The 23,553-nt window shown below is 47.1% G+C and overlaps 1 protein-coding gene across 3 annotated transcripts in view; it reads right to left on the reverse strand.

Moving 5' to 3' along the window:
* LOC308595559 (uncharacterized protein) overlaps positions 1–22,883 on the reverse strand; it is a 149,389-nt gene extending 126,506 nt beyond the window's left edge. The window contains exons 1-2 of one of the 3 annotated variants that reach the window (XR_014012087.1): positions 5,016–5,193; positions 3,630–3,802 (exon numbers count right to left, since the gene is read on the reverse strand). The gene's annotated coding sequence lies outside the window, so the exon portion shown is untranslated. Of the gene's footprint in view, positions 1–3,624; positions 3,803–5,015; positions 5,194–22,740 lie in introns of those variants that run through there. The other 2 variants (XM_081209909.1, XM_081209912.1) reach the window with 2 other exon arrangements.
* Between the last annotated feature and the right edge of the window lie 670 nt (positions 22,884–23,553).

Genomic DNA, 23,553 nt, shown 5'->3' on the forward strand with positions numbered 1-23,553 from the left:
GGAGTATAGCATCTAGATCAAGGGAAGTAATAGTGCCACTGTATTCTGCTCTGGTCAGACCTCACCTGGAGTACTGTGTCCAGTTCTGGGCACCACAGTTCAAAAAGGACACTGACAAACTGGAACGTGTCCAGAGGAGGGCAACCAAAATGGTCCAAGGCCTGGAAACGATGCCTTATGAGGAACGCCTAAGGGAGCTGGGCATGTTTAGCCTGGAGAAGAGGAGGTTAAGGAGTGATATGATAGCCATGTTCAAATATATAAAAGGATGTCACATAGAGGAGGGAGAAAGGTTGTTTTCTGCTGCTCCAGAGAAGCGGACACGGAGCAATGGATCCAAACTACAAGATAGAAGATTCCACCTAAACATTAGGAAGAACTTCCTGACAGTAAGAGCTGTTCGACAGTGGAATTTGCTGCCAAGGAGTGTGGTGGAGTCTCCTTCTTTGGAGGTCTTTAAGCAGAGGCTTGACAACCATATGTCAGGAGTGCTCTGATGGTGTTTCCTGCTTGGCAGGGGGTTGGACTCGATGGCCTTTGTGGTCTCTTCCAACTCTATGATTCTATGATTCTATGTGGTGTCAGAAGAGTTTAAGATAGAGAAAGGAACACGACAGGGCTGCCCTATCTCTCCATTGTTATTTATTTCGGTCCTGGAGGTGCTCCTGAACATGATTCGAAGAGACCGGTTGATTGAAGGAATTCAGGTCGGAGCTAAACAATATAAACTGAAGGCCTTTGCAGATGACCTGGTTTTGACATTACAGGAGCCAGAATCTAGTACAAAAAGAGTTTTAGAACTGATTCAAGAATTTGGTCGGTTAGAGGTATTTAAACAAAATATGCAAAAAACTAAGGTTTTGGGGGAAACCTTAACTACTATGGAAAAAGAAAGGTTTCAGAAGGAGACAGAGTTAAATGTGGTTAAAAAAGTGAAATACCTAGGGATTAACATGACGGCTAAAAACTTGAATTTATTTAAAGATAATTATGAAAAATGCTGGTCAGAGGTTAAAAAAGACTTAGAAATTTGGTCCAAATTGAAACTTTCCTTGTTGGGTCGAATTGCTGCTATAAAGATGAATGTATTGCCAAAAATGCTGTTTTTGTTTCAGACTTTGCAGATTGTGGACAGGATGGGTTGTTTCAAGAGGTGGCAGAGAGACATTTCTAAATTTGTCTGGCAGGGCAAAAAGCCCAGAATAAAATTTAAGATATTAACTGATGCTAAAGAAAGGGGGGGAATTGCCCTGCCAGACATGAAGTTGTACTATGAATCAGCAGCATTCTGCTGGTTGAAAGACTGGCTACTTCTTGAAAACACTGACATTTTGGATTTGGAAGGGTTCAACAATGCGTTTGGATGGCATGCATATCTGTGGTACGACAAGGTTAAAGCTCACAAAGCATTTAAGAACCATATTGTCAGGAAAGCAGTGTTTAATGTCTGGACAAGATACAAAGACTTATTAGAAAATAAGACCCCAAGGTGGCTGTCACCCATGGAAGCTAAGGCTCTGAAAAGACTCAATATGGAGGCCAAGTGGCCAAAATATTGGGAGATATTAGAAAAAGTTGGAGACATATGGAGATTGCAGAGTTTTGAGAAGTGTGAGATTGGTTACATTACCGTCAAATCAGAGAGGTCTTTAATATGGACAAAAAAACAGGTTTCCAGGTGGAAAAATCGAAATTAGAAACAGAACTGTTAGAACCTAAACCTAAGGTACTTTCAAGAATGTATAACTTGCTGTTAAAATGGAACACTTAGGATGAAACGGTTAAATCAGCTATGATAAAGTGGGCGCAAGATATTGGTTATAACATTATTTTTGCTGACTGGGAACGGTTGTGGACCACTGGTGTGAAATTCACAGCATGTAATGTCTGAAAAGAAAATATTATGAAAATGATTTATAGGTGGTACATGACCCCAGTCAAGCTTGCAAAAATATACCATTTGCCGGATAATAAGTGTTGGAAATGTAAAGAAGCTGAGGGAACATTCTTTCACCTTTGGTGGACGTGCCCAAGGGTCAAGGCTTTCTGGGAAATGATCTATAATGAATTGAAAAAGGTATTTAAATATACCTTCCCTAAGAAACCAGAGGCCTTCCTTTTGGGCATTGTTGGCCAAATGGTGTTAAAGAAGGACAGAACTTTCTTTATGTACGCAACAACAGCAGCAAGAATACTCATCGCAAAAGACACAAGATTTGCCCACTTTGGAAGAATGGCAGATGCAACTGATAGACTATATGGAATTGGCAGAAATGACTGGCAGAATCCGAGACCTGGGAGAAGAGTTAGTGGAAGAGGACTGGAAGAAATTTAAAGACTACCTGCAAAAGCATTGTAAACTGTATGAATGTTAAAATGATGCAAGATATAAAGATAATATGGCATTAGTGACTTAGTCGAAAGGAGTAGGCAAGGAATGTTCCATAAGAATAAGGGTGAAAAAAGCTAGAATAATATTATGTCAAATATAAATAAGTGGAAACAAGGGGGAAAAAATGGAGACATAATAATTGAAATGTATAATATAGAATAAGATTTGAAAGAGGAAAGGTACTGCTGAATATGATCGTGTAAAAAGGAACACAGAAAAGGGAGATGTGAGGGAGTCTGGAAAGAGGGATATGAAAAAACTTTAGTAAGAAATTGGATTTGTATGTTTTATATGTCTTTCTTCTTTTTTTCTCTTTAGATGTGCACTGTATTTTTATGTGCAAGAAGGTAGGCAACCATCTGACATTTAGAAGACAGCAGTTTCAGGAGGTTTTTAATGTTGGATGTTTTACTGTCTTGTATATGTACTGTAGGGACGCTGGTGTCGTTGTGGGTTAAACCATAGAGCCTAGGACTTCCTAATCAGAAGGTCGGCGGTTCGAATCCCCGCGACGGGGTGAGCTCCCATCGCTCTGTCCCTGCTCCTGCCAACCTAGCAGTTTGAAAGCACGTCAAAGTGCAAGTAGATAAATACGTCCCGCTCCGGCGGGAAGGGAAACGGCATTTCCGTGTGCTGCTCTGGTTCGCCAGAAGTGGCTTAGTCATGCTGGCCACATGACCCGGAAGCTGCATGCCGGCTCCCTCGGCCAATAAAGCGAGATGAGCGCCGCAACCCCAGAGTCGGCCATGACTGGACCTAACGGTCAGGGGTCCCTTTACCTTTACCTATATGTACTGTAAGCTGCCCAGAGTGGCTGGGGGGGAAATACTAATAGTATAACTTTTACAGTGGTACTTCGTGTTACAGATGTTTCAGGTTACAGACTCCGCTAACCCAGAAATAGTACCTTGGGTTAAGAACTTTGCTTCAGGATGAGAACAGAAATCGCACGACAGCAGCAGGAGGCCCCATTAGCTAAAGTGGTACCACAGGTTAAGAACAGTTTCAGGTTAAGAACGGACCTCCAGAACGAATTCAGTTCTTAACCCGAGGTACCACTGTACTATTATTATTATTATCGTGTGATTTTTTGTAGTTATTTTGGAATTCGTACTGCAATATCAGCTCACGAAATGTTATGGGTGGAGAAAATCACAGGGTTGCCGTAAATTATAATCCCACCCACAAACTCTCATTTACATACAGTCTGTAAATTTGGGAAGGTCACACACCTCACCTGTGCTAATACTGGCAGTCTCTGGCCTCCACAGGCACACCCGGTGTGTAGAGCCTCCAGCCACAGGCACTGTCTATCAAGAAAATGGGTCCTTTGACTGGGAAGATTCATGCAGTCGCTGTCATTGGATGATGATGGGTTGTATCTCAGCTTGTCAGTCACTCTGACATTGCCTACAAAGAATAGGGGGAACAGAAATGCTTTTGAGGTGCAACTTCTGTATCAATCCTGAGAGCCATTCCATGGACTCTGCACCCCTGTTTCTGATGACAGGTGTACATTATCCTCATCCTCAGGGGAAAAGACAATCAAGATGGAAGCCTGAGAGAGAGGGAAAGGTTTCTGGCTGCTTCCTGGGTGGGATTGCGGAAGCCAAGAGCCGCTTCTGAGAAGGCCTCTCCCCTCCCCTCTTCCTCTGGGGATTTCCTCTCCTCTTCAGGGGACCAGTGGTTGGACTGGGCAGAAGTGCTGTGTCCGGACAGGGCAGGGACTTATGGGGTGGGAAGAGGATGGAGATTGCAGGATGGAAGGGTGGGGGGACAGGACCCCCACTTTCCAGGGATCCCTCTCTGGTCGCCTTGAAGGGGGGGGCATTCCTGGGCGGGAGGGAGAAGCCAAGGCGGCTCCTTCGAAGATTGCCCAAGGAAGCCACGATTGAGACGCCCCCCCAAAAAAAACTGGTCTTCCTATCTCCCCCCCCCAGTGCTCCTCTTCCCTTCCCCCTCCCTCTCTCCCGCAGTTTCCCCTGCACTCTAGCGCGACTGACACCTCGCCCTGCGCGCCCCATCTCTCCATCCTAGCCCCCCCCCCCGAACAGGAGCAAGGGAGGGACTGGGGGGTCTCTATCCAGGCGTCTCTCGCGCCCCTTAACCCTTTCATGGGACGCGCGGAGCCTGGGAAACGGGGCGAGGGGTCCGCCCTGCGAGGAAAGATCCCTTCGCAGCACGCGCACCGGGATCTAGGCCCCACGGAAGGCGCTTTGGGGAGCTGGCGGGGTCTCTGGGTCCTCGTCTCCTCCCGCCTCCTCCCCCCGCCCTTGCCCCCCATCCCTGAGTCTCCCCTGCACCCAGAGGCCCCCTTGGCTCACCCCTCGCCAGGCGCCCCCCATCTCTCCGTCCCTATTGCCCCCCCCAAGACGAGCAAGGGAGGGACTGGGGGGTCTCTATCCAGGCGTCTCTCCGCGCCCCAGGGATTCCTGCGCGGGGGAAACGGGGCCAGGGAGTCCTCGCGGGTGGGCGCCCCACGTCCACCCCTGCGAGGAAAGCAACCTTGGCAGCAGGCGCGCCGGGATCCAGGCCCCACGGAAGGCGCCTGGGGGAGCTGGCGGGGGTCTCTGGGTCCTTTTCTCCCCCCTCCTTCTCCTCCCCCCCTCCGCGACCCCTTTACCTCTTTCTCCTCGCTCCCGATTCTCCTTTCCTGCAACATCCACGGGGGGGGGGGGGGTCCGCTGCCTCCTCCCTCCCCTTTCCGAAAGCGCGCGCCCCTAGAGCTACGGGGCAGAGCAGCAATCCGGAGTGGAAGCTCCACTTCCGGGAGAAGCAGGCAGGGTGGGAGGGGGATCACCCCCCCCATTCCTGGAACAGAAGAGCCGGATTGGAGGAGGAGGAGGAGGAAGAGGAGGAGGAAGGGGTGCAACGTATGGGGGGCGGGAATTGGGGCTGTGGGGGCGGGGTGAGAGGAGGATGTGCCGGGAGGGGAGGGAAAGAATTGAGGGGGGGAGAAGAAGGTTTCCCCCCTCCCCTCTTCCTTCTCGATCAGGAGAGCGGGGGAGGGGCTGATCCCGGAGATCCAGCTGCCAAGTGGGTCCCGTCCCGCCTACAAGGTTTGCATAGCAACATCCTCCCCTCCCCTCCCCCACCCCACGAGCTTAGATCCCTCCGTGTTTTAGGTCTTGGTGCTGTTCAAACCAGGAATGGAGGGGGGCAGCTAAACGACCCCCCCCAAATCCCAGCCTCTGACTCAGGCCAGGACAAGGACAATGGACACAGGCCCCGTCCCTGCACAACAGCCAAGAGGCTCAGCAAAGCAGCCGATACAACTGTAGCCAGAAGAGGATTCCATGAATCGGGACTGTTTCCTCGACTATCCAATATAGAAAGCTGAAGAAACGTCAAATAATCTCCAAAATTCTACGGTTTGACCGGTTTCCTTGCTTCCAAAGTCTAATGACTCCTCTCCAATTAGGGGATCCAGGGCTCCCCCTGACTCCAGAATCCCTTAGCAGGCCGGAGGCGATCAAGGGCAGCACATGCCCCAGGCAGAAATCCAACGGGATGGCGGGTTGAATCCTGATACTTTGAAGGGAGAAGGGCAGGAAAGCCTTTCAGCTGGGGGAGGGGTAAATACTATTACGTTCTTTGGGGAAGAGGTTTGGGAAATTGGGGTTATTGACGGGGTGGGTGACGGGCTCATGTTTCTAAACGCCAAAGACTCCTACTTTGTGACATATTTGTGATGCATCTATGATGCTGTTGAAAAATGTATTGTGGGAAATGGGGAGAAAAAATTGTGGGGGGAAAACCTCATGTCATGTATCGATGAAGTTGTTGGAAAATTTATTATGGGGAAGGGGGTAAAAGCCATTAAAAGTTCATGCAACCATATGTTCCTACTTTTTGTGTGTTTGAACCTTGTTGCAACAAATAAAGATCAGGTCAACTGACCACTGTTAGCTTCTTTAACTTGGCTGGACACTCCTTCTTTTGCTGACCGGAGGGACCCCCGGGGAGTGGCACCCTGAAGAGCTGGGCAGCGGAGGAAATCCACACCCCGGGATATTTTCCTTCTCAACTCTTTCCCACCTGAGCCTCACCCCCTTCCCTAAAAGCCAGACACAGCACAACGTGAGAGGATTGTGACTCCTGTCTCAGGAGTGTGGTGGAGTCTCCTTCTTTGGAGGTCTTTAAGCAGAGGCTTGACAACCATATGTCAGGAGTGCTCTGATGGTGTTTCCTGCTTGGCAGGGGGTTGGACTCGATGGCCCTTGTGGTCTCTTCCAACTCTAGGATTCTATTCCTGCCCTCAGGAAGCAAAATAGCTCCCCCCTCCCAAGCAAAGCAACCCCGGGATGCTGTGTCCCCCAATCCTTGACATGAAAAGGGGGGGCTCGGGACACCTTCAGGGAGCAGGCGGGGAGGGGGCTGCCCAGGCTCCAGAAGCGCCTTCTTGCTGGTTCCTCCCCATCGCCCTCCTGCTGCCTGCCTCCCCTCCGCTCCTAGGGCTGCTTCGCAAGTGCGGGGAAGCTGCAGCCCCTCCGCCCCCCCCGAAGTTCCCTTAAGAGCCCCACGTTGCACGGGGCAGGCTCACCTGCAGCGAAACAAAACACAGCTGCCCGGCAGAGTGGAGCCAGGCTGGGGCGCACCGTGGGGACCCCAGAAATGTGTCCCTAGAAGAAATGCGCCTCCTTCCTTCTCTGGTGCTCAAGTGCTGCCGGTGGGCTTCCCAGAAGAGGCCCCTGCTTGGCCCCTGGGAGGACAGGGGCCCCTTGGGCCTGATCCTGCAGGGCTCACCTGACGCTCTGATGCAAGTGAACCCCCCTTTGTCCTTCAGGGAGAACAGGGTTTCCCAAATTTGGGTCTCCAGCTGCTTTTGGACTACGGCTCCCATCACCCTGAGCTAGCAAGACCAGTGGTCAGGGATGATGGGAATTGTAGTCATGCCCTCCGGGTGGCTCTGGCAAGTGAGCCCAGCTGCGTGTGACAAGAGTGGGGGAATTCCGTCCTGGTGACATGGAAAATACAAGGGTGTTTGTCTTTACCATCTGACATTATTCCCTGGGTCCAAAACCCCTCTCCCCTCAGTCACACAAGAACAACACACACATCGTATAAATACAGGAAATAAATGGAATTTAGGGACTTTGTGTTTTATGAATGGGATTTATGAATAACTGAAACTCACCAATCAAGAGTGCTATGTTTTGACAGCTAGCCAATGGGGGAATCCGTAGATGGCTGAAACTGCCTCCAAACCGGCCATTCAGCTCAGCCTTTGCACGGTTGTCTCAGTGCCCTCCTGCTGCTCAGACTATGGGCAAAGTATATTAAATGTACCCATTATGGTTTCAATTGCCTAAAGTTGCTACACTGTTACAAAGATTGTGTCTGAATGTATCCTTTCAGCTTGACAGCTCAGGGAAAGATACCTAACTTTGCAAATTCATATAATAGCCATTCTTTAACCAATTCTTCCCATTCCAATGCCATTTTAAGGTGAATTTAGGCCTCACCCTCCTCCATGACCCTGGAAGCGGATAGTCACGTAGGCAGCGATAACAGGGCCTCCTGCCATAATCCCCTGAGCGTGAGAGCACGTACACTTCGCCCCACCCAGGGAGTGACCAAGGGGTGACAACAGACTTCCACAGAGGCAGCTGGCCAAGCCAGGTGTTCTGGAAGCCCATCTCAGGAGAAGTCCTGAGGGCAAGGATGTATGTCGATAGTTTTATGGTTCTCTGGGTGGTGGGTACTTGAGAGGTGTCCGGAGATGTACCTGATAGAAGGAGGAACTGCTGAACTTGTGTAACCCTTTGATACCCCTCCCCACTTGTGACATACTAGTGAGGATGCTGCTCAAAATGTATTCTGGGTGGGGGGGGAGTTAAAAAGGTTGATGTCACCCCAGGCTCAGGGTTCTTGCTCTGTGTGGGAATCTCTTGCGCAACAATAAAGATTGTGGTCTACTGATCGCCGGTTTGCTCCAGATTACAGTGGTACCTCTAGTTACGAACTTAAGTCGTTCCAGAGGTCTGTAACTCTTCAAGGTTAGCGGAGTTTGTAATGTGAAGCGTTTGTAACATGAGCCGTTTGTAATTCGAGGTACCACTGTACTTGGCTGGAACTTCCTTCTTTCACTGACCTCACAGACTCATGGGGGACTTGCACCCCAACGAGCTGGGACCTCTCAACCCAGGATTTTCCTTATCACTGGCCATCCCCTTTGAGTATAGGGCTAAGTGCCCCTATTCCTCCAGCAGGAGCGATTGTGGGGATTCCATTCAGCTGTGCCGTTCCCAAATGGCAAGTCTTCTTCAGCCATGGTGGGAGCAGACGGGCTGGAAGCTGAAGAGGTTTCCCTTGGAGTAGGCTTTGCTTCACTTTCTGCTGACCTCAGTCTCTTGGATTGTGGCCAGCTTTCCTCTTCCATTTCCCTGAATGCTGAGCAGTGTTGGATGTGTGGGGAAGCAAAATTCACCCCAGAATTTTTCTGCAGGGTTCCCTCTGCAGCACAGAAGGAAGGAGGGAGGGGGGAAAACGTACTAATAAAGGGACAGTACTCTGAATGGAGAGGAGCAGAAAGCGGAGTCCCCTCAAGAATCAGTATTGGGACCTGTGGCTTTTCAACTTGTTCATAAATGATCTAGAGTTAGGAGTGAGCAGGGAGGGGGCAAAGTTTGCTCATGGCAACAAATTGTCCAGGGTTGTTCAAACAAAGAGAGATTGCAAGGAGCTCCTAAAGGACCTCTCCAAACGGGGTGAATGGGCAGAAAATAGAATTCATTGTCAATGAGATTAAAGTGATGCGTGTTGGGACAAAAAAAACCTACGCCCATTAATATAATGTACAGGCTCATGGGGTCTGAAGAGGGTTTCTTTGCTCCAGGAGACCAGGGGAGAGGGGAGCTGGTCGCAGCAGGAGGGGGAGTCTCCCTGGATGCTTCAGCAACCGGCCTCCTCTGGGTCTCCTGGCCCCACCTCTCCTGAACTGCTCTCTGCCCCAGCCTCTTCCTGCTCACCAAACCCTGCTTCCTCCTCAGCTTGCAACACCTCCCATCCTGGTCTGCTCCCCTTTCTCCCTCTATCTGCTCATCGCCATCCCACCACCAGTCCCTGGGTTCTGAGCCTTCTTCAATACCAGGGAAGATTCTGGAGCAGATCATTAAGCAAACAGTCTGTGAACACCTAGAAAGGAATGCTGTGATCACCAATAGTCAGCATGGATTTCTGAAAAATAAGTCATGTCAGACTAACCTGATCTCGTTTTTTGACAGAATTACAAGCCTGGTAGATGAAGGGAACGCAGTGGATGTAGCCTACCTTGATTTCAGCAAGGCATTTGACAAGGTGCCCCATGATATTCTTGTAAAGAAGCTGGTAAAATGTGGTCTTGACTATGCTACCACTCAGTGGATTTGTAACTGGCTGACTGACCGAACCCAAAGGGTGCTCATCAATGGTTCCTCTTCATCCTGGAGAAGAGTGACTAGTGGGGTGCCACAGGGTTCTGTCTTGGGCCCGGTCTTATTCAACATCTTTATCAACGACTTGGATGATGGACTCAAGGGCATCCTGATCAAATTTGCAGATGACACCAAACTGGGAGGGGTGGCTAACACCCCAGAGGACAGGATCACACTTCAAAACGACCTTGACAGATTAGAGAACTGGGCCAAAACAAACAAGATGAATTTTAGGAGGGAGAAATGTAAAGTATTGCACTTGGGCAAAAAAATGAGAGGCACAAATACAAGATGGGGGACACCTGGCTTGAGAGCAGTACATGTGAAAAGGATCTAGGAGTCTTGGTTGACCACAAACTTGACATGAGCCAACAGTGTGACGCGGCAGCTAAAAAAAAAGCCAATGCAATTCTGGGCTGCATCAATAGGAGTATAGCATCTAGATCAAGGGAAGTAATAGTGCCACTGTATTCTGCTCTGGTCAGACCTCACCTGGAGTACTGTGTCCAGTTCTGGGCACCACAGTTCAAGAAGGACACTGACAAACTGGAACGTGTCCAGAGGAGGGCAACCAAAATGGTCAAAGGCCTGGAAACGATGCCTTATGAGGAACGGCTAAGGGAGCTGGGCATGTTTAGCCTGGAGAAGAGGAGGTTAAGGAGTGATATGATAGTCATGTTCAAATATAGAAAAGGATGTCACATAGAGGAGGGAGAAAGGTTGTTTTCTGCTGCTCCAGAGAAGCGGACACGGAGCAATGGATTCAAACTACAAGAAAGAAGATTCCACCTAATCATTAGGAAGAACTTCCTGACAGTAAGAGCTGTTCGACAGTGGAATTTGCTGCCAAGGAGTGTGGTGGAGTCTCCTACTTTGGAGGTCTTTAAGCAGAGGCTTGACAACCATATGTCAGGAGTGCTCTGATGGTGTTTCCTGCTTGGCAGGGGGTTGGACTCGATGGCCCTTGTGGTCTCTTCCAACTCTAGGATTCTATGATTCTATGATTCCCTTGTGAACACCTTCTTCCCCAGCTGGCACCCCCCCCTGCACCCAGCAGTTCCATGACAGCAAAAGCAGAAACAACAGTAAAATCAGTGTGATGGTAATATGAACTGTTGTCCTCTTGCAGCAAAACTCCTGAGTAGCATGATTGAATAAAAACTTTTGGGACTATGGAAAAGTACTGTCTTCCCCAAACCCCAGAATAAGCAGGAGCTCTGGGGTTGCCCCATGAGGTTCAAGAGTGAAGATGGGCCTATCAGGAGACTTCCCTGGTACCTGCAGTCCCTCCGCTCCCCTCTTGCAATTAGGCTTGGGGGGAAATCACCCATTAACTTACTGTATTATCAGTTTTCTTCAGAATGCTTAGGAGGCAGGGATGAAGTTCTGGTGAAGAAGCAGTGCTTGGAGATCATGCGGTGGGAGAATGACAGAGTTTGGTGCAAAAACCGTCTTGCATGCTTGAGTAGAGCAACTCCGGGGCATGAGCCAAGTAGCAGCAGGGTAGGGGCCACGTGCAGAGCAAGTCCCACACTGAGGTCAAAAACACACAGAGAGGCAGCAGGACCTCTTCAGTAATAGCTTACTGAGCTTTCAAAGCATACAGTTCTCACTGGGTCCCCAGTGAGGCACAAAACTTAGCTCCTGAGAGCAAATCCAGTTTCAGAAGTAAAAAAATACAGCACACAAGATATCTAAGTCAGGCACACAAACCAGCAGAAGGGAGCAAGGGAGGAAAGGGGCTGGAAGGACACAGGGCAATGGAGGTGTGTCTTTCGCTTCCTGTCGTCTGGGAGGGAAGTCAGCAACTCGGCATCTGCAGGGGCTTCACGAAGAAAAGCTTTCTGCCGCTGCTTGCAGGCACATCCCAGAAACACACACTGTAATTCGCGGTGTATTGCCATATCAGCTGTTCTTCAGATGTGCTCTAGAAACCGGTATTGGACCAGATATCAATATATCGCCCAGCACTAATCCTCACTCACCACCAGCAAACCAGATTCATCCTCTCTATCAAAAGGTACTTTACCTCTTAGATTATACTCACATTGTTTGACATTGCCTTCAATATTTAATTGCTGTTCACCTTAACATATAAACACAAGAAATTAAAATACACGTCGTGTGTTTAAGACTGATTTCCTGGTGAGTTCATTGCTGTGAAGAAAGAGTGGACACTGAAAGGAAAATGTCCCGTTCTCCATACATCTAAATGGGTTCTTCCATGTGAGAGTCCCTGGATGTTCCTTAAACACTCTATTGTAAATAAAGCAGTTTTTGCAATCTTTTCATTTAAACTGCATCTCCTCTTTGAGTTTGTTGATGGTTTGAAGGGTTTCACTCCTAAAGTTCTTCCTGTCCATGAGTCTGTTGATGTAGGACTTCCACTAGGATTGAAACTCTATCAACTTTCCTTATATTTATAAGGCTTATCTTTTGTGTGAATTTGTTGACATAAATCAAGCATTCCACGTTGACTGCAGCTCCTACCATACGCCATACATTTAAACAATTTCTCCCCTGTGTGCCTGCTGATGTTTTCTAAGGTGTCCATTCTGCCTGAAGCTCTTTCTGCACTCCATACATTTATATGGTTTCTCTCCTGTGTGAGTCCGTTGATGTGATCTAAGCTCTCCACTCCGACTGAAGCTCTTTCCACACTCCATACATTCATATGGTTTCTCCCCTGTGTGAATCCGTTGATGATTTCTAAGGTTTGCACTCTGACTGAAGCTCTTTCCACACTCCATGCATTTAAATGGTTTCTCCCCTGTGTGAGTCCGTTGATGTCTTCTAAGGCTTCCACTTTCATTAAAGTTCTTTCCACACTCCATACATTCATATGGTTTCTCCCCTGTGTGAGTCCGTTGATGATATCTAAGGACTCCACTATGACTGAAGCTCTTTCCACACTCCATACATTTATATGGTTTCTCTCCTGTGTGAGTCCGTTGATGATATTTAAGGTCTCCACTCTGACTGAAGCTCTTTCCACACTCCATGCATTTAAATGGTTTCGCCCCTGTGTGAATTCGTTGATGTATTTTAAGGTCTGCATTCTGACTGAAGCTTTTTCCACATTCCATACAATTATATGGTTTCACCCCTGTGTGAGTGTGTTGATGTCTTCTAAGGTTTCCAGTATCACTAAATCTCTTTTCACACTCCATACACTGAAACGGTTTCTCCCCTGTGTGAGTCCGTTGATGTTGTCTAAGGTGTCCACTCTGACTGAATCTCTTTCCACACTCCATGCATTGAAATGGTTTCTCCCCTGTGTGAGTCCGTTGATGTTGTCTAAGGCTTCCACTATCATTAAAACTCTTTCCACACTCCATACATAAATATAGTTTTTCCCCTGTGTGAGTCCGCTGGTGTGTTCTAAGTTTTGCATTGAAACAGAAGCTCTTTCCGCACTCCATACCTTTAAGTGGGTTCTTTCCTTTTTGTGTTTGTTGATGTGAACTATGTGTGCTCGTTCAGTGAAGCATATTCCACATTTCACACGTTTTAATGTCTATTCCTAATGAAACAAAAGGTGCCTTGTCCCCTGCAATTCTGTCTTCTCCATCCCCTTTTTCAGAGTGGGCAGAAAGCAAATCCTGTTTAGGCTTCAGGAGAAAGAACAGACACAAAAAATGGATACATCAACCGCCATTAGCACCTTCTCTTATTTCAACATCATCTACATTATCCCATGTCCTACCCATGTTCCCAGTTTTTAGAAAATGAAAATGGTATGATGTCTAATGATAGTAATGTATCAGCAACCTTTCATAATCCTCAAACATCTTTAATAACACAGCATGATCTTGGAATACTGTTGTCCTCTGAGACTGCCTTTCAAATCAAGTGTTTGCCCCGTTTCCACCTCTAGGTCTTCATGAATCACCTGCACAGACCCACTGACCTCAGGAGGTTGATATGGACCATTTTGGGAGACCCAGGTCTACATCTTTTCCAGGGACTGTGGTCTGGGTCAGTCAGAGAACTAGTGAACAGGCTAGGTGTTTGGGGTCAGCTGAATGGGTGCTCAGGGAAGCTCCTGTTCTTGGAAAGGGTTAAGGGGTGCGGGAGGCGCCTGGATAGAGACCCCCCTGTCCCTCTCCGGCTCATCTTGGGGGGCATTAGGGACGGAGAGAGGGGTGAGCCAAGGAAGCCTCTGGATGCAGGGGAGACTCCGGGAGAAAGAGAGGGGGTCAATGACGTGGGGGGGGCGGGAGGAAGGGCAGCATTGGCGAGGGTGAGAGAGCTAGGCAGACCAGTCTTTGGGGACACGTCTCCATCGTGGCTTCCTTGGGGATTCTCTGGAGGGGCCGCCTTGGCTTCTCCCTCCCGCCCAGGAATGCCCCCCTTCAAGGCGACCAGAGAGGGATCCCTGGAAAGTGGGGGGTCCTGTCCCCCCACCCCTATTTTCCTGCAATCTCCATCCTCTTCCCACCCCATAAGCCCCTGCCCTGTCCAGACACAGCCATTCTGCCCAGTCCAACCATTGGTCCCCTGGAGAGGAGAGGAAGTCCAGAGGAAGAGGGGAGGGGGGAGGCCTTCTCAGAAGCGGCTCTTGGTTTCCGCAATCCCACCCAGGAAGCAGCCAGAAACCTTTTCCTCTCCCTCAGGCTTCCGTCTTGATACGGAATGGAAGGGGGGGGCTCCTTTCCCCCTTCCTTCTAGGAACATCCGAGGCCCCGCTTATTCCTATGGCCCCGCTTTAGCCAATCACAGCCATGCATTCGTCCTGCAGAAGCTAGCTCAGGGAGCTCCTGCACGCCTCATTTTACCCCTGACAAGCTGCTGACGGCCCCCCCCCCCACGGCGAGAACAATGGATCCGAAACCAGGGACCTCCTGTTACAATGTATCCATTCTGTTTCTGCTTTTGCCCTATAGTACAGAATGGGTTTGAAATCATTGAAATCTTTAGGAATTGATATAAAATCAACCGTAACTCCGATTTCTTCGCTCTTGGTGTCATTCAACTCAGTTCCCCGTGGACTCCATGATGCTATCCCTACTTCCATAATCCCCAAAGCAACAGGTCACGTACGCAGGAACTTCTTAATCCTGTCAGATCGTTTCGCCAAACCTTTCCTCTAGGCAATATTAGGTGGCAGACGATGTATATCTCTGACCCATTGTCTTGCCACCACCGGTACTCAATAAATGTGTATCTATGTATATTTCCCGCTCCGCATATCCCCCCTCCCTCATCCGAAAATGCTAATTAATGTAATCCCACCTTTTCATAATGTATTCATGACGTGTAAAGTATATTCATGATGTAACTTGTGAAACCCAACCTTCCCGTAATGTATTCGTGACGTTTCATGCACTGTATTCTGGGATATGGAGGGAAATTTCAAAAGTTCATGTCACCCCTTTCTCGGGGTTCAATCTCGCCTTGAACCTGTTGCGCAATAAACTTGGATCTTCTGCAGTTTGCTCCTGCGTCCGGCTGAGCTCATTTTCTTCCGCAGGGACCCATGGACTTAGTCCGATGAGCTGGGTGGCAGAGTAACCCCGCACCCAGATTTTAGCCGTAACAGTTGGCTGCCCAACGTGGGGCTTGCGGTTCTCCCGAGCTGCTGACTGGGGGCCCCGAAATCTTCAGCCGGCTCCGGGCCATTTTGCCTGGGAAGATCCTTTTGGACCCCCAGCCATCTTCCGGGCGGTAATCGAAAGCCCTAGGAGTTCAGCCGGGGAGCAAAAGAGGGATCCAGCCGGCTTATTCATCGATCCCGGGATCATCATAGAAGACGCGTGAGTATAAGGAAAAAGGAAAATCCAGTGCACTGGTGGGAAGGGGGTGGAATCTCCTGGCAACTGAATTCTCTGCCCTCCTCTCTATCGCTCCTTCTTGCCTTTCTCTTGGTCCGGTTAGTGAGAGAGACCGTGGACCGCTGCTCAACCCGAAAGGGGGGTTCTGAGCTCTATCTCTTTTCCTTAAAATCTCCAGCCAGCCGCACCAATTGGGAGCCCGAAAGTAAGACGGAGAGACCCGGCTTGGAAAGATAGCCGACTCTCCACAACGGGCATCCCAGTTGAAAGCAAGGGGTTGGAGTTCTCTTTCTGAACTTCCCGAGCGTCCTTGCTAGGGGGCAGGAAGGGGTCTGGCTTTCTATCCCAATCCCAGCCGCACTGGTCGGTGCCACGTAACACGTGTATTGTGCATGAGCCCGCTTCCAAAAGCAAGGGGGATTTTCAGTTCGAAATTCTATCCAGGGACCACCCGATCTGGCACCGCATGGCGCGGGCGTCCAGTAGGGCCCCTTTTCCTGAGATGTGACGATAGGTAGGAGGTTGCCAGGAGGGATAGCCCATGAGGAATTGGGCAGGACCGGCAGAGTGGAAAGAGACCCCAGGTTATAGGAAATAAGGAAATAAGGAAATAAGGAAATAAGGAAATAGGAAATAGGAAATAGGAAATAGGAAATAGGAAATAAGGAAATAGGAAAGGGAACACAAGGAACCGGATAGCTAGAGCTCTCTAAAACCCACTAAGGAAGTTGCCAGGCAACTAGAAGCCCCTTCTCCTCTTTACTATACGTCCCTGTACTAAGCATACCAAACCCCTAGACATACCAATCCTAATCAACCCCTCTCTTTCCCCCTTCTCTATCCCAGACACCCCCCCAAAAAAGGAAAAAGCAAAAAAGCAACAACAGCAACGCATGCATCTATAAAGGGGTACCCAGTCAACCAAGTGTTGTGAGCCCTACCAGTTTGATTAACTGGTGGTGTGTTTGAAGAGGCAAGGAGGCTCATAAAACCATGTGGGACCTTCCTACTAATTTCACTTAATGAAGCCAAAGGTAGTGGCCCAACTCCTTGCAATAACCAACTAAAGGATGAGAATATATATGATTACATGTTGTCTGTTATGTGTGTTGTCTGTTAATACATATATGAGAATATATATGTTTACATGTTGTCTGTTATGTGTGTTGTCTGTTAATACATATATCAGAATATGTATGTTTACATGTTGTCTGTTATGTGTGTTGTCTGTTCCTTCTGTCTCTGACAGACTGCCTTTCTTAAGTGTGCATAGCTTAAACTGCAAGCTTGCTTCAAAATTTAAATCTAAGGAAGCCATGCTGGATCTTAGCAGTCCTAAATAAGAGAAAATGAGAATGAAGTGTGCAAATGTTTACCCCACCTCTTGCTTTGCCCCAACTTTTGAGATTGTGAGTCTACAGTCTTATTTTGGAAGGTGCTGATAACCTAATGTTTCTGCTGCAAAAGCCTAGTTGAGCCAACTGCTCTCTCAAGCTAAAATGCAGTGTATGTACTTCATTAAGCATATGCCTATGAAAGTATGGTGTTCCTTCTAAGAAAATTATGTGAGTCCAGTTTTAACTTTGATTTGGTTGGACAGAAGAGTTATTGTAAGGCTCCTGATATCAGTCTCTATAAGACGTCCTGGCCTCTTTTCTTAGAAAATGCCCCCCCCCCTTGTTTCATTCTGTCTCTTTCAGGGGTTTTTTTCCCTTCTCCTTCTTATTCTGTGCCAGGTAAATTTACTCCCGAGTAAGCTTCCTTTAAAGGAAACTGCAAGGGGGGGCATAGATTAGGCTTACTATTCCTCTGCAAGTTCAGGAAAAATTGTCACTTTTGTATTCCTTTTAAATCAAATCTATGGCTGTTTTAACTATGCTTTATAAGAGATCCTCTCCCTATCTTAGGAAAAATGTTCACTTCAGTCTTTAAAGATAATTTATCTAGGAACTTTCACTCTTTAGTCTAAGGAAGTAAACTCTTACTCAAACTAGCTTCAAGATCTGCTAAAAGGGTTCTGTATAGAATTGGGTACTTTTATTTTCCTCTTCCTTACTACATGATAGGCGCATGGCTTGTGATCTCTTCTCCAGTTGTGTCTGTGTACATAAGTATGTGTGTGTTTCTGGTAGTACAAATCTTGCTATGAACCCTGTATTTTAGGGTTGGACTAGATCAGTGTTTCCCAACCAGTGTTCCGCGGCACACTAGTGTGCCGCGATACGTTGACTGGTGTGCCGTGGGAGGGAGGCGGGCGAGTCGGGCGGTGAGAGGCGGGGCGGCGGCGGCGAGCACACGCGGGACGGTGAGCGAGCTCCCTCCCACATCCCATCGCCGCTCGCTTTGGCCAGCCTACTGGAGGAAGGCGCGAAAATCTCGCGCATGCGCAGGCCTTCCGCCTGCGACAGCCCAGTAGGCCGGCCAAAGCGAGCGGCGATGGGATGTGGGAGGGAGCTCGCTCGCCGCCCCGCGTGTGCTCGCCGCCCGACTCACCCGCCTCCCTCCCATGGCACACCAGCCTACCTCCCTGCTTTTTCCAATTAAGGCAACCTCCACTCTCCTGCCCCTCCACGTTTCTCACCCCAAAGCCTTGTGGGCAGCAGGAAGTGGGGCCTCCCTGCCTCTACCCCACGCCGGGTGGCTGCTGACACGTCCCTTGGGCAGGAGAGGCATCCGGCTGGATGAAGGCAGCGACGCCGGGGGAACGAAACAGCACGGCAGGTCTGAGCTGGCGCCTGGAAGGACACAGATTGCTTCATGTCGCTGCATTCCACAGCTCCGAGGCTGGCAGGTGAATGCGTGCACTTCCCTCTCTCGTTTTATTTAATGTGCATTTTAGAAGCATGTGGAAATATCCTGCATCATCAACCACTTTGGGGAAAGTGTGCGTGTGTGTGTTTGGGGCTAGATTTCATGCATGCCTTTTTTTAAAGTTCTCTTCCTGCTTCATCCACATTCACCCCCCAAAAGGCCATTTTCTGCGTGCTGAATAAATTCTGCAACTTACTATTTCAGAATAAAGTAATTATAAAATACTTTCTTTGTGTTTATTTGATTCCTATTAAAGAGAGTTACTTTATATATAGTCAATATAGGCACAGAGTTAATTTTTTAAACATTTTCTAATGGTGGTGTGCCTCAAGATTTTTTTCATGAAACAAGTGTGCCTTTGCCCAAAAAAGGTTGGGAAACACTGGACTAGATGACCCCAGGTCCCTTTCAACTTTCCCAATTTGTGGCTGATGAGTTGAAATTCAGCCCAGATTGCTCTTTGTTTTTTAAAAGGTGTGAGGTGAAGCCATGATGTCTGAAGCAGAACTGGTGATATCAGGCATTTAAGTGATTACAGTGTTTATCGTTTTGTCTATTATTTAAAAAAATCAAACTTAAAAGTCTATTAAAAGTTTAAGCACATAAAATTCATATAGTCAAGTAGAATTAGCCTTGACCAATCCTGTAAATAAAGGGCAGGAGAAAAATTTGTCTGCAAATGGTAAGGCTGAAATGACTGAGAATGTTAAAAAAAATCCTATGAATTCTAACTCTCTGGCCATTTTTACTCATAAATAAGAGAGTGGTTGATTGTTCCGCGAATGACCAGATAAAATGACCAATAATGATAGCCCTTTCCTGTACATATAGGAAGCACTCCTTTTGCTTGGGCTGAAATTGCTAGCTTTGGTGAATACTTAAATTGCTGAGTTTCTCTTTTTCGTTTTAAAATCTAACCCTATTTTTAAAATCTACCCCTTACCTTTCCCTTCCTTATTCTAATTGAGCCAAAAGATGCAACATTTTCAATGGTATAAAAGGTTTGCTGAGACATGAACTCTGCACATGCACAGAGGCTAGATCAGCTTACAAAAAGAGAGAGCGAGAGAAAGGAGGGGGGGAGAGAGAAGGTTTGGAGAGTGTGAAACCTATACAAACTTCCTTATGTAAAACTTGGAACCATTGAGGGAAATCATCCTTAATGTGTTTTGCTCCAGGGGCTACTTAAGACAAAAGAGTTAAGTACTGGACATGCCAAAATCTTTTCACAGGTAAATATCAAAGCACTCCCACTGTGAGTTCCTCTCTTGAGCAGTTCCCCAATCTAACATGCAAAATTCTTTTCACAGTTTTCCCACTGAGCTTGTCTTTTATCTCGTTTGGTTTTGTGAGTACTATATACCTATGCATTATAGGAACAGCATTCCTGACAGATTTTCACAGGAAATAAAAATTTCCCTTTCAAACAGGATAGTGAAGAGAATTCGGACCCACATAAGCAAAATGTTTAACAATTTGCCAATTGTGTTCAAATTAACAAAGGTTTTGTCCCTTCGTTTCTTCCACAGCCAAACTAAGTGAAGGAAATTAAATGTAAATGATTATAATATTCAAATGGGTAAAATGCTTAACTATGAGTTTGTATTTACAGCCTCCCAGGAAGAAAATTTTAGAATATTCTCTCCTTTCTTGACTATTATCTTCCTCCTTAAAAAAGAAAAGAAGGAAAAAACAACAACTAATTATGTCTTCAGATCCTACAGGCCTATTTCCAAAGGATGCTTTGCGGGAGACCAAAATACTAAGACCATCTCCTCACCAGCTAAGCAACCTGCCAATGCATCACAGTGACCACAATTTCTTCCCATAAAAGACTTGAGAAACTGACTAATTGGATTTTGAAGGAAATGCCCTTGTGCCAAGTTTGGAAATACATGTAAAAGCAGCAAGAATTGCCTCAAGATCACATTATTGCCTCAAGATATAGTGTAGAATTAATAATTTGTACGTTTTGTGTATTATGTGTTATTATGTAGGAATGCTGAAGTGTGTCTGATAATGTGTTATCTTCACAAAGGAAAATTTCTGTGTGTAATTGTTTCTGTATAATGTAGGATACATAACTATGAACAGCAGAAGGATATGGCTTACACCCAAGTTTTTCATGGAGGATTCCCATATATTACAATGCTTTCCAATAGAGCAGACTATATTTAGATTAAGTCAACTGGTGATCATATTTCCTTGTCCCACCTGGCACTCTGCAGAGTCCAACCTTCCCTACCTATTTATTTATGTATTTAATGTTTTTCTATACATGAAGTTCCCAGATTTTTACTATTTCTTTCTTTCTGTTCCAGAAAACTATTTCAAATCTTTTCTATGACTTCTCTGCATCTCTTGCAGATTCAGTACTGTCTTCAAGTAGCAATTGTTCTGTATTTATTTACTTATTAATCTTGGTTTCCCATATAGCTGTGAAATTAATCTAACCACAACCAAGTATTATTATCGGAACCATATTTTATCAGGTAGATTTGAAGCAACGCTCCTTATTATTATTTGAGATGTTTGATTAGGATGCCAGATGAAATTGGGTGTAGATCATGTCCCAAATTTTATTTATTTATTTGAGGACACGACTACCATATGTTATATTATTATTGATAACAAGAAACGTGTATATGCCTTGATGTAGCAAGAATGGTCCCTTATAGAGTTAAATTGACTCATTTGGACAAATGCCCCCTTAAAGAATGGCTTTGGTTTTAACATATTGGTTTTGAAAAGTTGAGAACCATGGGGCAAGATAAATTCAAATTGGACTCTACTGGAATTGGACACGTGTATCCAGGCTGCAACTAGCTTTTGGTCCTTTAAGAGCAAGTGGACAACTTTCCATGAGTGCGAGACCAGAGCCTGCAATAATGAAAAATCCCATAGCTAAAGGCCAAGGCGAAGACCTCTCCCTCACGAGAGGTCCAAACCTGTGCCAGCTATGGTGAATGCCAGGCGACATGGTAAATTGAAAGCCCTGAGGGGATTCAACAGACAGGATGTGTTGCTGTAGCACTATGTCAGTGTGAGACCACAGAAGAGCTAGCTTGACACATGAGAAATACACAAAAATGGCGAAGGACAAAACACCAACTGCATTTTTCAGTCATTAGTGGACCTTCCTGCTAGGTGTAAAGCATAGAACACTATTGAGTAAATGGTCTCTCCCAAAGTGTTAGAATGCCACAAGTAATTTAGCAACAAAATACAAGAGGTGTTATTTTATATAATACCCTATATGCAGGGATATAATACCCTGGGATATGGAGGGAAATTTCAAAAGTTCATGTCACCCCTTTCTGGCTGTTCAATCTCGCCTTGAACCTGTTGCGCAATAAACTTGGATCTTCTGCAGTTTGCTCCTGCGTCCAGCTGAGCTCATTTTCTTCCGCAGGGACCCACAGACTTAGTCCGATGAGCTGGGTGGCAGAGTAACCCCGCACCCAGATTTTAGCCGTAACACCGACAAAGGTCCGTATAGTTGAAGCTCTGGTTTTTCCAGTAGTGATGTATGGAAGTGAGAGCTGGACCATAAAGAAGGCTGATCGCCGAAGAATGGATGCTTTTGAATTCTGGTGCTGGAGGAGACTCTTGAGAGTCCCATGGACTGCAAGAAGATCAAACCTCTCCATTCTGAAGGAAATCAGCCCTGAGTGCTCACTGGAAGGACAGATCCTGAAGCTGAGGCTCCAAGACTATGGCCACCTTGTGAGAAGAGAAGACCCCCTGGAAAAGATCCTAATGTTGGAAAGATGGAGGGCAGAAAGAGAAGGGGACGACAGAGGACGAGACGGTGGGACAGTGTTCTCGAAGCTACCAGCATGAGTTTGACCAAACTGCGGGAGGCAGTGGAAAACAGAAGTGCCTGGCGTGCTCTGGTCCAGGGGGTCACGAAGAGGCGGACACGACTAAGCAACTAAACAACAACAACAGCAACAGCACCTTAGGGACCAAGTGCTAGCACACTTCATGTGCTTGCACACTTCTTCATATAGTGATGGGTAGTAGGAGATGGTAGTAGGAGTACCTTCTGAGAAAAACCCCACCCTCCCACGATATACAAGGGTCTGTGACATGTGTTTCAGTGTATCTGAAGAAGTGTGCATGCACACGAAAGCTTATACCTAGAACAAAATTAGCTGGTCTCTAAGGTGCTACTGGACTATTTTTAAATTTTTTATTTCAAGTGCTTCAGACCAACACGGCTACCTACCTGAATCTAGATGTCATGGGGTGTTGGGGAGCAGTAGTTCTTTTGGTGGGGGACATGTCCTGCACCTTCTGCAGTCATTTTTCCACCCTTGGTGCTCACGCTGCACTCAGCTCTCACCTGTGGCTTCCAGAAGCTGTCAGCATGCAACAGGGGTTCAAGCAACGGCTTCTACCAGCTGGCTAAACCAGGTGAGGAAAGCTGATGGGTCTCAAATCGTTGATGGGCTGGGTGGGGAATTCTGCTGCACCTGAAGTCAAGCCCTGGTGGATGGAGAGGAGGAGAACAACCGTGAATCCCACAGTCCAGAAGGCAGATTCTGCCCGTGCTGAAGAGGAAAGTGAAGGGCAGGTGGGGCACGTCCACCTGGAGGCTTGTTATCTAGTCCCAGGGTTACTCTGACACTGAATTATATATAAATTACAGTATTGAAATGCGCCTGCTCCCACTTCATATTCTGCTATTACTCTACTCTGCTTGTCTGTTTCTTACTTGAGTGCTGTTTTGGTATGCTAAGTCAGGGTTTTACTGTGAGTTACATTTTTGCTATTTTTTGGATCCTGTTATGCTTATCTGTCTTCAGTAATAAATTTCTCGAAGCTACAAACATGAGTCTGACCAAACTGCAGGAGGCAGTGGAAGACAGGAGTGCCTGGCGTGCTCTGGTCCATGGGGTCACGAAGAGTCGGACATGACTAAACGACTAAACAACAACAACAACATGCTTATCTGTCTTCAGTAATAATTTTCTCAGCTGAATTATTATTTTTTTCCTGCCTCTGAGTGTTTTCTCCTACTCTGCTAACTATACATCAATCATTAAGGAGGAGCAAGATCTGCAACCTAAAGCCATAAACAGCCTCGCCCCTGTGGACTTGAAGGAGCATCTTCACCCCCATCGTTCAGTCCAGACAGGGAGGTCCGCCTCTGAAG

The sequence above is a fragment of the Podarcis bocagei genome, assembly GCF_964188305.1.
Source record: "Podarcis bocagei genome assembly, chromosome: 10".
Lineage (NCBI taxonomy): Eukaryota > Metazoa > Chordata > Lepidosauria > Squamata > Lacertidae > Podarcis > Podarcis bocagei.